Raw genomic sequence first — 13,995 nt, 5'->3', positions numbered from 1 at the left:
AGTGTCATAAAATAATTATAACTAGATAAATAGTAGTAGTGATTTCTTGTCTCTTAAGAAAATAATAAACAGCAATAAAATAATAAATAGGTAACACAGTAATAATGTGGGACTTCAACACTCCACTGTCAGCATGAGACAAATGAGTGAGTCAGAAAGTCAACAAAGAAACACCATACTTAAATTGAACTCAATAACAAAGGGACCTAACAATATTTACAGAACATTCTACCTAAAAACTGCACAATATACATTCTCTTCATCAGCACATGGAACATCTTCCAAGACAGACCATATGATAGGCCGCAAGAAAGGTTTCAATAATGTTTAAAAATCTAAAGTATATCAATTATCTTCTTTTACCATAGTGGAATAAATGTAGAAATCAATTCCAAAAAGTACACTCGAACTCATACAAAAACATGGAAATTAAACAGTCTGCTTACAAATGATTTTGGGCTTAGCAATCAAATCAAGAGGAAAATTTTAAAAAATTTGAAATTACTGATAACATTGAAAGAAATATCAAAACTTCTGTGATGCAGCCAAATGAGTGCTAGGAAGAAGGTTTATAGCACTAAACACCAACATTAAAAAGTCAGAAAGATCACAAATTGACAACCTAACAGCACACCTCAAGGAACTAGAGAAACAAGAACAAACTAAGCCTGAAATTAGCAGAAGGAAAGAAACAACAAAGATAAGAGCAGAACTAATCAAAATTGAAATAATATAAAAGATTAATAAAATAAAAAGTTGGTTTTTTGAAAAAATAAACAAAATTGATAGAACACTAGCTGTATTAACCAAGAAGACAGATGATTCACCTAAGTCCAATTAAAAAAGAAAATTGAGACTTTACAACTGATACCAGAGACATACAAAAGATCATTTGAGACTACTATGAGTACCTCTATGCACACAATCTAGAAAATCTAGAGGAAATGAAAAAATTCCTGGAAACCTACAACTTCCCTTGCTTGAATCAGAAAGAAACAGAAATCCTGAACAGACTAATAACCAGCAGTGTGAGTGAATCAATAATATAAAATCTGCCAAAATAAAACCCCAAGACTGATTCATAACTAAATTCCTCCAGACAGTCAAAGAAGAATTGGTACCAATCCTACTGAAACTATTCTAAAAGATCAAGAAGAAGAAATCCTCCTCCAACTCATTCTACAAAGCCAGTATCACTGTTACCAAAGCCAGGAAAATATATAACAAAGAAAGAAAACTATAGATCAATAGTCCCAATGGACATACATGCAAATATTTTAAACAAAATGCTAGCAAACAGAATCCAACAGCATATAAAAAAAATTCACCATGATCAAGTGAGTTTCATCCAAGGAATGGAGGTTTGGCTCAACATATGCCAGTCAATAAATGTGATTCATCACATAAACAGTATTAAAAACAACATAAGATTATCTCAATAGATGCAGAAAAAAACATTCAATAAAATTCAGCATCTCTTCATGATAAAAACATTCAACAAACTATTCATAGAAAGAACATACCTCAGAATAATAAAAGCCATATATGATAAACCAACGGACATCATACTGAATGGGGAAAATCTGAAAGCATTTTCCCTACGAACTGAAAAAAGACAAGGATGACCACTTTCACCACTTCTGTTCAACATAGTACTGACAGTCCTAGCCAGAGCCATCAGCAAGAGAGAAAAAAAAAGAAAAATAACAAAAAATGACCATACTGACCAAAGTAATCTACAGATTCAAGGCTATTTCTATCAAAATATCAATGTCTTTTTTTAAAAAATGAGAAAAAAAAATCCTAAAATTCATATGGAACCAAAAAAGAGCCCTAATAGCCAAAATTGGAAAATCCAAATTAGAAAATAGAAACTCAAACTACGACTGTTTGCCAATGATATGATTGTATACCCAGAAAACCTTACAGCCTACTCCAAAAGACTGCTAGATTTGATATATGAATTCAGCAAAGCGTCAGTTTACAAAATAAATGTGCACAGTTCAGTAGAACTGACACAGACCAACAATGACCAATCTAAGAATCAAATCAAGAACTCAATTCCTTTTACATAACTACAAAAAAAAAATTCATACGAGGATTCTTAACCAAGGAGGCAAAAGATCTCTACAAGGAGAACTAGAAAACACGAAAGAAAGAAATCATAGATGACACAAATGGAAATCTATCTCATACTCATGGACTGGAAAAACCAATATCATGAAAATGACCATACTGACCAAAGCAATCTACAGATTCAAGGCTATTTCTATTAAAATATCAATGTAATTTTTTATAAAATTAGAAAAAAAAATCCTAAAATTCATATGGAACCAAAAAAGAGCCCTAATAGCCAAAGCGATCCTAGTCAAAAAGAACAAATCTGGAGGCATCACATTACCTGACTTCAAATTATACCACAAGGCTGCATTAACCAAAAAAGCATGGTACAAGCAAAATACACAGACCAATGGTTCAGAATAGAGAACCCAGCAATGAAGCCAAATACCCACAAACACCTGATCTTTGACAAAGCACACAAAAACATAAACTGGGGGAAAGATACCATTTTCAATAAATGGCCCTGGAACAAATGGATAGCTGCATGAAGAATGAAACTGAATCCCTATTTCTCACCATATACAAAATTTAACTCAAGATGGATTAAAGACTTAAATGTAAGTCATGAAACCACAAAAATTCTAGAAGAAAATCTAGGGAAAAAGCTCTTCTGTACATTGGCCTAAGCAAAGAATTTGTAACTAGGATCTTGAAATCAAATGCAACAAAAACAAAAATAAATAAATGGGACTTAATTATACTAAACATCTTCTGCACAGCAAAATAAATAATCAACAGAGTAAAATGATAATCCACTGAATAAGAAAAATATTTGCAAACTGTGAGTCTGAAAAAGAACTAATATCCAGAATCTACAAGGAATACAAACAAATCAGTAAGAAATAAACAAATAATCCCAATAAAAGGGGCAAATGACATGAATAAACATTTCTCAAAAGAAAATATACAAATAGCCAACAAACATGAAAAAACGTTCAACATCACTAATCAATGAAATGCAAATTAAAAGCACAATGAGATACTACTTTACTTCAATCAGAATGAACATATGAACATTATTAAAAAGACAAAAAACAACATATATTGACGTGGATGTGGTGAAAAGAGAACACTTACACACTACCTGCGGGAGTGTAAATTAATATAACCTCTATGGAAAATGGTATGGAGATTTCTTAAAGAACTGAAAGTAGATCTATCATTTGATCAATCAATCCCACCAATGGGTATTTACCCAAAACAAATTAAGTCATTATATCAAAAAGACACCTGCACACATATTTTAATTGCAGCACAATTCACAATTGCAAAGTATGAAATCAACCTAAGTGCCTATCAAGTGATGAATGGATAAAGAAAATGTGGTATGTATAGGCAACGGAATACTACTCAACCATAAAAAGAGTGAAATTATTTCTTCTGTAGCAACATGGATGGGACTGAGGCATTATCCTAAGTGAAGAAACTCAGGAATGGTAAACCAAATACTGAATGGCCTCAGGAATGGTAAACCAAATACTGCATGGCCTCACCTATAAATGGGAGCTAAGCTACGGGTATGCAAAGGCATACAGAGTGGTATAATGAACATTGAAGACTTAGAAGCGGGGAGGGTGGCAGAAGGGTGAGGCTTAAAAACTACCTATTAGGTACAATACATACTATTCAGGTGACAGGTACACTCAAATCCCAGACTTTACCGCAATACAATTTATCCACGTAACCAAAACCCCCACATATCCCCAAAGTTATTGCAATAAAAACAAATTACAATGAAAAAATAAATAAAATTCTTTAAAATAAACCAAGGCATCGATATTGGTATTCCAGTATTAATCCAATGCTGTTTGACTTGTTTAAGAAAATAAGAGATAAAAAGCTCTTTTAAATATGGAGGAGAGGGAGGAAAGATAATTCTCAGCAGTTGTGCACATGTTAAGTTTATGAATGACCTAGAACAGAATACGGTATTGACTTGAGATAAGTATTTCCATCACTCTAAACACTGCACTTTGATTTTTCCACAATTATTTCACAATGATGTTTTTAAAGTCTGTTAGTTGGAGAGAGAGAAGTAGAATGATTTTCAATGTTTTTACAATTTAGTTTCTTAAGTCACCAAGAAGATGAATCCTCTTTAGCTCTATGTGTTTAGGTGATCTGAGACAGTTCAAGAGTTGTAGCTGTCAACAGCCAGGTCATCCCATTTCTTTAGTTAATGAGGTGACTACTCTTATAACATGGATACCCAGAAAAACTAACATCTCTCTGACCGTTGGACTGGAACTGATGACATCAAGTGACAAATAAAGTCATTCTCAGAATAAAGTGTGGGTTATATCACCCAAACCCATCAATTTCTCTCTTACCTAAAATTTGCAAAAAATTATGGCAGCATGTTTTTTTTTTCTAAAATATCCACATAATTGCCTCAATTCTTCACATCATGAGTGTGAAATATTACCTTGTAATTCTTACATTAACTTGTCTTCTTTGTGAACTAACATTCGAATACTTTGTCAAATGTAAGGTAGACAGTGTGGCATTCACAGGTTAAATTAAAATGCAATTAGAGAAAGTAATGGTTCTCACTCTGACAGGAGTAGTGTAATAGAGATGGTACCTTTACCAGAGAGCATTAATTTTTAAAGGGAATTAAAAAAAAAAAAAGACTCCTACTTCTCTAGCAATTCTACTGCATTAGTCTTTACCACATTGCTAAACATTGCTTTAGCTTTCTACTTTAATAGTGGCAAACTCTGAGGTCTGACATGAAATAGGCTATTTCATCTGAGATGGTTTAAGCTGGTCTAAGGAGTGACAGGAGAATACAGCAAGCAGTCAGTGCTAATGACAGCATACCATTTTTATAGACTAAAGGTCAAGCAATGAATTTCAATTATAGAGTGTCAAGATGCCCAAATGCTGGTACCTGATAACAAGTCAGAAGCTCACCATTTCGGTAAGCCTCCTGTAGAATTTCAATAAAGCTCTTAGCCCTCAGTACAGCCTTTTTTAATGCTTTTTTTCCTTTGCCAGAAGCCAAGAGATGTAATCTTTTCTAAGCAACTCCATCTATAGCACCCTTCAGCCAGTGTGTTGCAATAGCTAAATGAAGCATGCCTTTCTAACATATGGGCTTCCCCTGTGGTTCATCTTCCAATGTGTTTGGGAGTGACATAGAGAGGAAGCATAGATTTTCATCTGCACCATTTAAATGGAGTTTTCAAAAAACGTATTATTAGCTCAGCAATAGCAAAGGCTCCATGATGACCCGATAAGACCATTTTCCACTCAAATATTTGAACAGGTTGGAATAAAAAAGTAATTGCAAGGGACCACACTACTCATTTCAAATAGAGCATGTGAAGATTTATGTTAAAAAAGCAATAAATATCACTGATTCTATTAAGTTCACTTCCTGTATTGCTTGGGGGAATGCTTAGGAAAGCTAAAATGAGAACAATCAATGTATTCCATCTTTTTATGTTGAAATGAATGACAAATGGGTTGAGTGTTCCATCCAATTATTTAATATTTTTTTAAATTATAATATGCCCCAAAGACAACTTCTGATTTTCCTCTTCAAAGTTGCTTTACCTGTGGTGTTTCTCAACGCAGCTGTTGGAAGTTCCCTTTAGATACGAAGGCCAGTAAAATTGGATTCCTTCTTGATTCACCATTCTACTCTCATGTTCCACAGACTACTCAGTAGGAAATCTTATTGACTCTGGCTTCAAAAAGTAACTAGAACCAAAAAATTTACCCCACTCTCATTGTCACCATCATAGTTCCAAGCACCAGGATAAGCTGCGTGGGTCTGCGCAACTAGCCAACCTCCAGCCTCCTCTGCTTCTATTCTTGTCCCATCCTATCCCTGAATCTTTTCTCAATATAGAAAACTGGATGATTATTTAAATGTTTAAATAAAATCATGTTGTTCCTTTGTTCAGAATCTTACAACAGCTTCTCATTTCACTCACAATAAAAGCCAAATTCTATCAGACCTTACGTAATTTGGCCCCTTTGTTACCCTCTGGTCTCATCTTCTAGTCTTAATCTCACACTCACTTTGCCCCAGCCACTAACACTTTGGCTGCTCTTCAGAAACACTGCATGGATTACTCCTGTCCACTAGGTATCCTCATCATTTTTCAAACATTTTACCTCCTTCAAGTATTGCCCCAAATTACAATGTCACCTTCTTCATGAAGTAATATTTAAAAGCCTATTAAAAATGGCTGACAATCTCTACCTTCACTTACGTCATGACCAAATCCTGCATTATCTATTTTACCATACAACGTTTATCATGTCCTAATATATAGCTTTCTTATTTTTGTGTTTATGTCTATACCTGCTGTTTTCCTTTGTTAGAATGCAAGCACCATGAGGGCAGGAATTACTGTGTTTTTCTCAATGATGTATCCTGAGCACTTAAAACAATGCCTGTTCCAAGATAGTACTCAAATATTTGTTCAATAGATGAAATGGGCATGATTCTTTATCTCTATACATTTAACCATCCAGAAACTGGTTTACCCCTTGAGTTGAGTTGAATAAAGTATTTTGAAAACATCAATCTGATTACATTCAGATAACGAGGATACCACCACAATCAACCACAATCATTCATTCTTATGGAATATGTGAAAAAGAAGTATTAATTTGGGCATAAGTTCTGAAGTGGGCTTTGTCTTGAGCTAGCAACATAGACATGAAGCACCTTTTCCCCAGTGGGATCCTACCTTCAGCCTCCATAAAAAGAAGATAAGTGGGGGGCAGGGCCAAGATGACTGACGAGAAGCAGCCGCATTCTGAGGCTCCAACTGGAAAAATAAACAAAACAAAAAACACAAAAAAGAAATGTAGTAAGCATGTGAATCCTTCACCGGCAACCAAGATATCCAGGTTCTCTCATCAAAATTGACCAGAAGGCTGGCCTGACTCCCGGAGAGAAGGAAGAACAGGGTGCTGCCACAGCCTACCTGACAGTCACACGGGGAAGGGAAACCTCCTCCCTCCAGCTGGGAAGGCAGTGAGTGAGCGTGCTACCCAGCCGTGGACACTGTGCTTTTTCCACGGAACTATGCAACCCATGGATTGGAAGATTCTTCTCCTGAACCCAAGCCACTGGGGCCTAGCATCCCAACCCTGGAACATACAGATTCTTATAGCCTCTCAGCTACAATCTGCTTAAGCCTGCTGAATTCCTGCGGGGAGAGACAACAAGCACCAGCTGTGGCTGCCTGATGGCTAAGCAGTTTGAGCTCCTTGGGGGAAGGGGCAGCAGCCAGCATTACTACTGGCAACTGCCAACACACTAAGCTCCCTGGGCGGGGGAAGGGTGGCACTAAATTCTATAGCTCCAGGCTTTTTTTTTTTTTTCTCTTTTGCTGGAGGCAGGGAGGCTGGACAGCTTAGTTCCAAGACTTCTCCCCACAGCCCAACACACTGGCTGTGGCAGACTGCTACCAGAATGCCTTTTCAGGCCTAAACTTGACCCATCCTTCCTCACTGGGTGGGGCTTCCCTACAGGATCTCCAGTAACTCTAGCCAGAGACTCAGGGACAGAATTCGGATCTCCCTGGGCCTGAGACCCTAGAGAGAGGGGTGGCCGCAGTCTCTGTAGGCCAAACGACTTACCCTCTCCTCCTGTTCTGAGGAATCCAGGCAGCCCAGACAAGTGGGTTTCCCCTCAGTGAAGCACACTATCTCCACCAAGGAACAAAGTGCTTTCTTAAATGGGTCCTGCTCCCTGTGCAACCCAACTGGGTAAGACCCTCCAACAGGGGTTGTCAGACACCCTATGCAGAAGCGATCCTACTGGCATCAGGTTGGTGCCTCTTGAGGACAGAGGTTCCAGAAGAAGGAGCAGGCACCCATTTTTGTGTTTTCTAGCCTCCTTGAGTGACATCTCCAGGCACGGAAGCAAATCAGATGAATAGGGCCTGAAATGAACCCCCAGCAAACTGCAGTGGCCCTATGGAAGAGGGAGCTTACTATTGAAAGAAACAAACAAACAAGCAGAAAGTGACAAGAACATCACCAACAACATAAAAGGCCCCCACAAAAACCCCATCCAAGTGTCAGCAGCCTCAAAGACCAAAACTAGATGAACTCATGAAGATGAGAAAGAATAAACAAAAAATGTTGAAAACCCAAAAGGCCAGAGTGCCTCTTCTCCTTCAAATGATTGCAACGTCTCTCCATCTAGGCCACACAACTGGATGGAGGATCAGATGGACAAATTGGCAGCAGTAGGCTTCAGAAGATGGATAATATAAAACAACCCTGAGCTAAGGGAGCATATTCTAACCCAATGCAAATAAGCTAAGAACCTTGATAAAAGGTTAGAGGGATTGCAAATTAGAATAACTAGTTCAGAGGGGAAGATAAACGACCTGTTAGAGCTGAATAACATAGCACAAGAACTTCGTGAGGCATACACAAGTATCAACAGCCAAATCGACCAAGCACAAGAAAGGGTATCAGAGTTTGAAGACTACCTTACTGAAATAAGACATGCAGACAAGAATAGAGAAAAAAGAATGAAAAGGAATGAACAAAGCCTCCAAGAAATATGGGACTTCATAAAAAGAACGAACCTACAATTGATGGGAATACCAGAAGGAGATGGTGAGAATGGAAACAAGCTAGAAAACACACTTTAGGATATTATCCCGGAGAACTTCCCCAACCCAGCAAATACACCAACATGCAAATTCAGGAAATACAGAAAACACCATTAAGATACTCCATGAGAAGATCAACCCCAAGACACATAATCATCAGATTCTCCAAGGTCACAATGAAGAAAAAACTGTTAAGGGGAGCTGGAGAGAAAGCCCAGGTCACTTAAAAAGGAAGCCTATCAGACTTAACAGCTGACCTCTCAGCAGAAACTCTGTAAGCCAGAAAAGATGGGGGGCCAATATTCAACATTCTTAATGAAAAGAATTTTTAACTTAGAATTTCCTATCCAGCCAAACTAAGCTTCATAAGCGAAGGAGAAACAAAATTTTTTCAAGATAACAAATGCTGAGGGGTTTCCTTACCACCAGGCCTGCCCTGCAAGAGCTCCTGAAAGAAGCACTAAATATGAAAAGGAAAACCTGGTACCAGCCAATGCAAAAACACACCAACATGTATGGACCAATGATACTATGAAGAAACTGCATCAACTAGTGTGCAAAATAACCAAGTAGCATCATGATGACAGGATCAAATTCACACATAACAATACTAACCTTAAATGTAAATGGACTAAATGTCCCAATTAAAAGTCACAGATTGGCAAACTGAGTAGAGTCAAGAACCACTGGTGTGCTGTATTCAGGAGACCCATCTTACATACAAAGACACACACAGGCTCAAACTAAAGGGATGGAGGAAAATTTACCAAGCAAATGGAAAGCAAAAAGCAACAACAACAACAAAAACAACAGGGGTTGCAATCTGAGTCTCTGACAAAATATACTTTAAACAAAGATAAAAAAACAAATAAACAAAAAACAAAGAAGGACACTACACAATGTAATGGTAAAGGGAACAATTTAACAAGAAGAGCTAACTATTCTGACTATATATCCAATAAAGGTGGACCCAGATTCATAAAACAAGTTCTTAGAAACCTACAAAGAGACTTAGATTCCCACACAATAATAGTAGGAGAGTTTAACACCCCATTGTCAGTATTAGACAGATCAATGAGACAGAAAATTAACAAGGATATTCAGTACTTGAACTCAGCTCTGCATCAAGTGGACCTAGTAGATGTCTACAGAAATCTCTACCCCAAATCAACAAAATATACATTCTTCTCAGTGCCACATGGCACATATTCTAAAATTGACCACACAATTGGAAGTAAAACACTCTTTAGCAAAAGCAAAAGAACCGAAATCATAACAAACAGTCTCTTAGACCACAATGCAATCAAATTAGAGCTCAGAGTTAAGAAACTCGCTCAAAACCACATAATTTCATGGAAATTGAACAACCTGCCCCTGAATGACTCCTGGGTAAAGAATGAAGTTAATGCAGAAATTGAGAAGTTATTTGAAAGCAGTGAGAACAAAGAGACAATGTAGCAGAATATCTGGGACACAGCTAAGGCAGTGTTAAGAGGGAAATTTATAGCACTAAATGCCCACATCAGAAAGCTAGAACTATCTCAAATTGACATCCTAACATGACAATTAAAAGAGCTAGAGAGGCAAGAGCAAAGTAATCCAAAAGCTACCAGGAGACAAGAAATAACTAAGAAGAGAGAAAAAATGAAGGAAATAGAGACACGAGAAATCCTCCAAAAAAATCAGTGAATCCAGAAGCTATTTTCCTGAAAAAAATAACAAAATAGATAAACTGTTACCTAGGCTAATACAGAGAGAAGAATCAAATAGACACAATAAATAATGATACAGGGGATATCACCAGTGACCCCACAGAAATACAAACTACCATCAGAGAACACAATAAACACCTCTATGCAAATAAACCAGAAAACCTAGAAGAAATGTATAAATTCCTGGATGCATACACCCTACCAAGACTAAAAGAGAAAAAAAGTTGAATCCCTGAATAGACCAATAACAAGCTCTGAAATTGAGGCAGTAATTAATAGTCTACCAACCAAAACAAGCCCAAGGCCAGATGGATTCACAGCTGAATTCTACCAGAAATACAAAGAGGAGCTGTTACCATTCCTTTTGAAACTATTCCAAACAATTGAAAGAGAGGGACTTCTCCCTAACTCATTTTATGAATGAGTTATGAATGAGAATTATGGCACCACTCTGATACCAAATCCTGGGAGAGACACAACAAAAAAAGAAAACTTCAGACCAATATCCCTGATGAACACTGATGCAAAAATCCTCAATAAAATACTGCCAAACCAAATCCAGCAGCATATCAAAAAACTTATCCACCATGATTCCTGCGATGCAAGGCTGGTTCAACATACGCATATCAATAAACGTAATCCACCACATAAACAGAACCAAAGACAAAAACCACATGATTATCTCAATAGATGCAGAAAAGGCCTTGGATAAAATTCAACATCCTTCATATTAAAAACTCTCAATAAACTAGGTACTGACGGAACATATCTCAAAATAATAAGAGCTATTCATGACAAACCCACAGCCAATATTATATTGAATGGGCAAAAACTGGAACCCTTTGAAAACTGGTACAAGATGAGGATGCCCTCTCTCACTACTCCTATTCAACACAGTATTGGAAATTCTGGCCAGGACCATCAGGCAAGAGAAAGAAATAAAGGGTATTCAAATAGGAAGAGAGGAAGTCAAGTTGTCTCTGTTTGCAGATGACATGATTTTATATTTAGAAAACCCCATCATCTCAGCCCAAAAACTTCTTGAATGGATAAGCAACTTCAACAAAGTCTCAGGATACAAAATCAATATGCAAAATTCACAAGCATTACTTTACACCAACATTAGGCAATCAGAGAGCCAAATCATGAATGAATTCCCATTCACAATTACTACAAAAAGAATAAAATACCTAGGAATACAGCTAAGAAGGGATGTGAAGGACCTCTTCAAGGAGAACTTCAAACCACTGCGCAAGGAAATAAGAGATGATACAAACAAATGGAAAAACATTCCATCTTCATGGATAGGAAGAATCAATATCATGAAAATGGATATACTGCCCAAAGTAATTTATAGATTCAATGCTATTCCGATCAAACTACCTTTGGCATTCTTCACAGAATTTTAAAAAAACTATTTTAAATTTCATGTGGAATCAAGACTCTGTTAGCCAATACAATCCTAAGCAAAAAAGAACAAAGCTGGAGCCATCATGCTACCTGACTTCAAACTATACTACAAGAATATAGTAACCAAATCAGCATGGTACTGGTACCAAAACAGACACATAGACCAATGGAGCAGACAGAACAGAGACCTCAGAAATAGCACCACACATCTACAACCATCTGATCTTCAACAAACCTGACAAAAACAAACAATGGGGAAAGGATCTCCTATTCAGTAAATGGTGCTGGGAAAACTGGCTGGCCAAATGCAAAAAACTGAAACTGGACCCCTTTGTTACACCTTATACAAAAATTAACCAAGGTGGATTAAAGACTTGAATGTAAAACTCAAGACCATAAAAACCCAAGAAGAAAACCTAGGCAATACATAGGCATGGGCAAAGACTTCATGACAAAAACACCAAAAGCAATTGCAACAAAAGCCAAAATTGACAAAAGGAAACTAATTAAACTAAAGAGCTTCTGCATAGCAAAAGAGACTATCATCAGAGTGAACAGGCAACCTACAGAATGGGAGAAAAATTTTGCAATCTACCCATCTGACAAAGGTCTAATAGCCAGCATTTCGAAGGAACTTAAACATATTTACAAGAAAAAAAAACCCCATCAAAAAGTGGGCAAAGGATATAAACAGACACTTCTCAAAAGAAGACATTTACACAGCCAACAAACATATGGAAAAAAGCTCAACATCACTGATCATCAGAAAAATGCAAATCAAAACTACAATGAGATACCATCTCACGCCAGTCAAAATAGCAATTATTACAAAGTCAGGAAGCAGTACATGCTGGCGAGGGTGTGGAGAAATAGGTATGCTTTTACACTGTTGGTGGGAATGTAAATTAGTTCAACCATTGTAGAAGACAGTATGTCAATTCCTTAAGGATCTAGAACCAGAAATACCATCTGACCCATTAGTGGGTGTATATCCAAAGGAATATAAATCATTCTACTGTAAAGATACATGCACACGTATATTTATTGCAGCACTATTTACAATAGCAAAGAAATGGAACCAACCCAAATGCCCATCAATGATAGACTGGATAAAGAAAATGTGGTACATATACACCATGGAATACTATGCAGCCATTAATAGGAATGAGATCATGTCCTTTGCAGGGACATGGATGAAGCTGGAAGCCATCATCCTCAGCAAAGTAACACAGAAATAGAAAACCAAACACCAAATGTTCTCACTCATAAGTGGGAGTTGAACATTGAAAACAAGAACACAGAGAGGGGAACAACACACACCAGGGTCTGTTGCGGGGTAGGGGTTGAGGACAGGGAACTTAAGAGTATGGGTCAATAGGTGCAGCAAACCAGGATGGTTTGTAACAAACCTTCGTGTTCTGCACATGTATCCCATTTTTTTAGAAGAACTAAAGAAAAAAAAGGAGATAATGGAACTGTAGAAATTCTGTTCTATAATTGACATGAACATGCAATTTAAACTTTTGATTCCACAGCAGCCTATCAGAAAGGACAAGTAGGGATTGTGATGCTCATTTCTAAAATATTTTATAATTTATTTAATTTTCTTAAGAAAGAAGTTATGCAATTTTTCAAGGTCACAAAATCAGTCTTGAAAAAAATATATGTAGTGTCCCAATTCCAAATACACAGGCTTTCTCTGGTGTAATGTGATGATACTGTCATATCCAACAGTCATATGCAGCAGTTAATGTCTTCATTGTATTCTGACAATCTTAGTTCCATAGATTTTTATTGGATGCTAGATATTTTGAATTAAAAACTGTAGACGCCATGAACAATACTACACACTTCAAAAAAGACTTTTTTATTTTTATTTTTTCCTGGCTGGCAGAGAGAACCAGTTGATTCTCTTGCTGCTGCTGTGGGTTAGTTTTGGCTTTGTTCAGGCTGGTCTGTTTCCATTTTCTCTCTATTCTTAAGTTGTAGTCACCATGTTCTTGTTACATTTGCAGGGCTTTAATGCCAACCTTCCTCTTCTCATCGACAACTGAATGCTAACATTTCTGTTAAGTTCTTTGGTCTTCCAGATGCTGGTTTATTCTGGGTTACCTGGTCTTGTCTCATGCTGGAGCAGGTTTGGAATTGGCCAGTTC

The 13,995-nt window shown here is 37.0% G+C and overlaps 1 long non-coding RNA gene across 1 annotated transcript in view; it reads right to left on the bottom strand.

The window, feature by feature from the left end:
- Positions 1-6,834: 6,834 nt before the first annotated feature.
- Positions 6,835-13,995, bottom strand: part of LOC115895165 — a 79,213-nt gene continuing 72,052 nt past the window's right edge. Inside the window, exon 3 of the long non-coding RNA XR_004055329.1 lies at positions 6,835-6,911. This is a non-coding gene — a long non-coding RNA (uncharacterized LOC115895165). The remainder of the gene's footprint in view (positions 6,912-13,995) is intronic.

This window comes from Rhinopithecus roxellana, chromosome 20 (genome assembly GCF_007565055.1).
Source record: "Rhinopithecus roxellana isolate Shanxi Qingling chromosome 20, ASM756505v1, whole genome shotgun sequence".
In the NCBI taxonomy this organism is placed as follows: domain Eukaryota; kingdom Metazoa; phylum Chordata; class Mammalia; order Primates; family Cercopithecidae; genus Rhinopithecus; species Rhinopithecus roxellana.
Note: the sequence above shows the minus strand (reverse complement) of the source record. Positions and strands in the feature narration are given on the sequence as shown.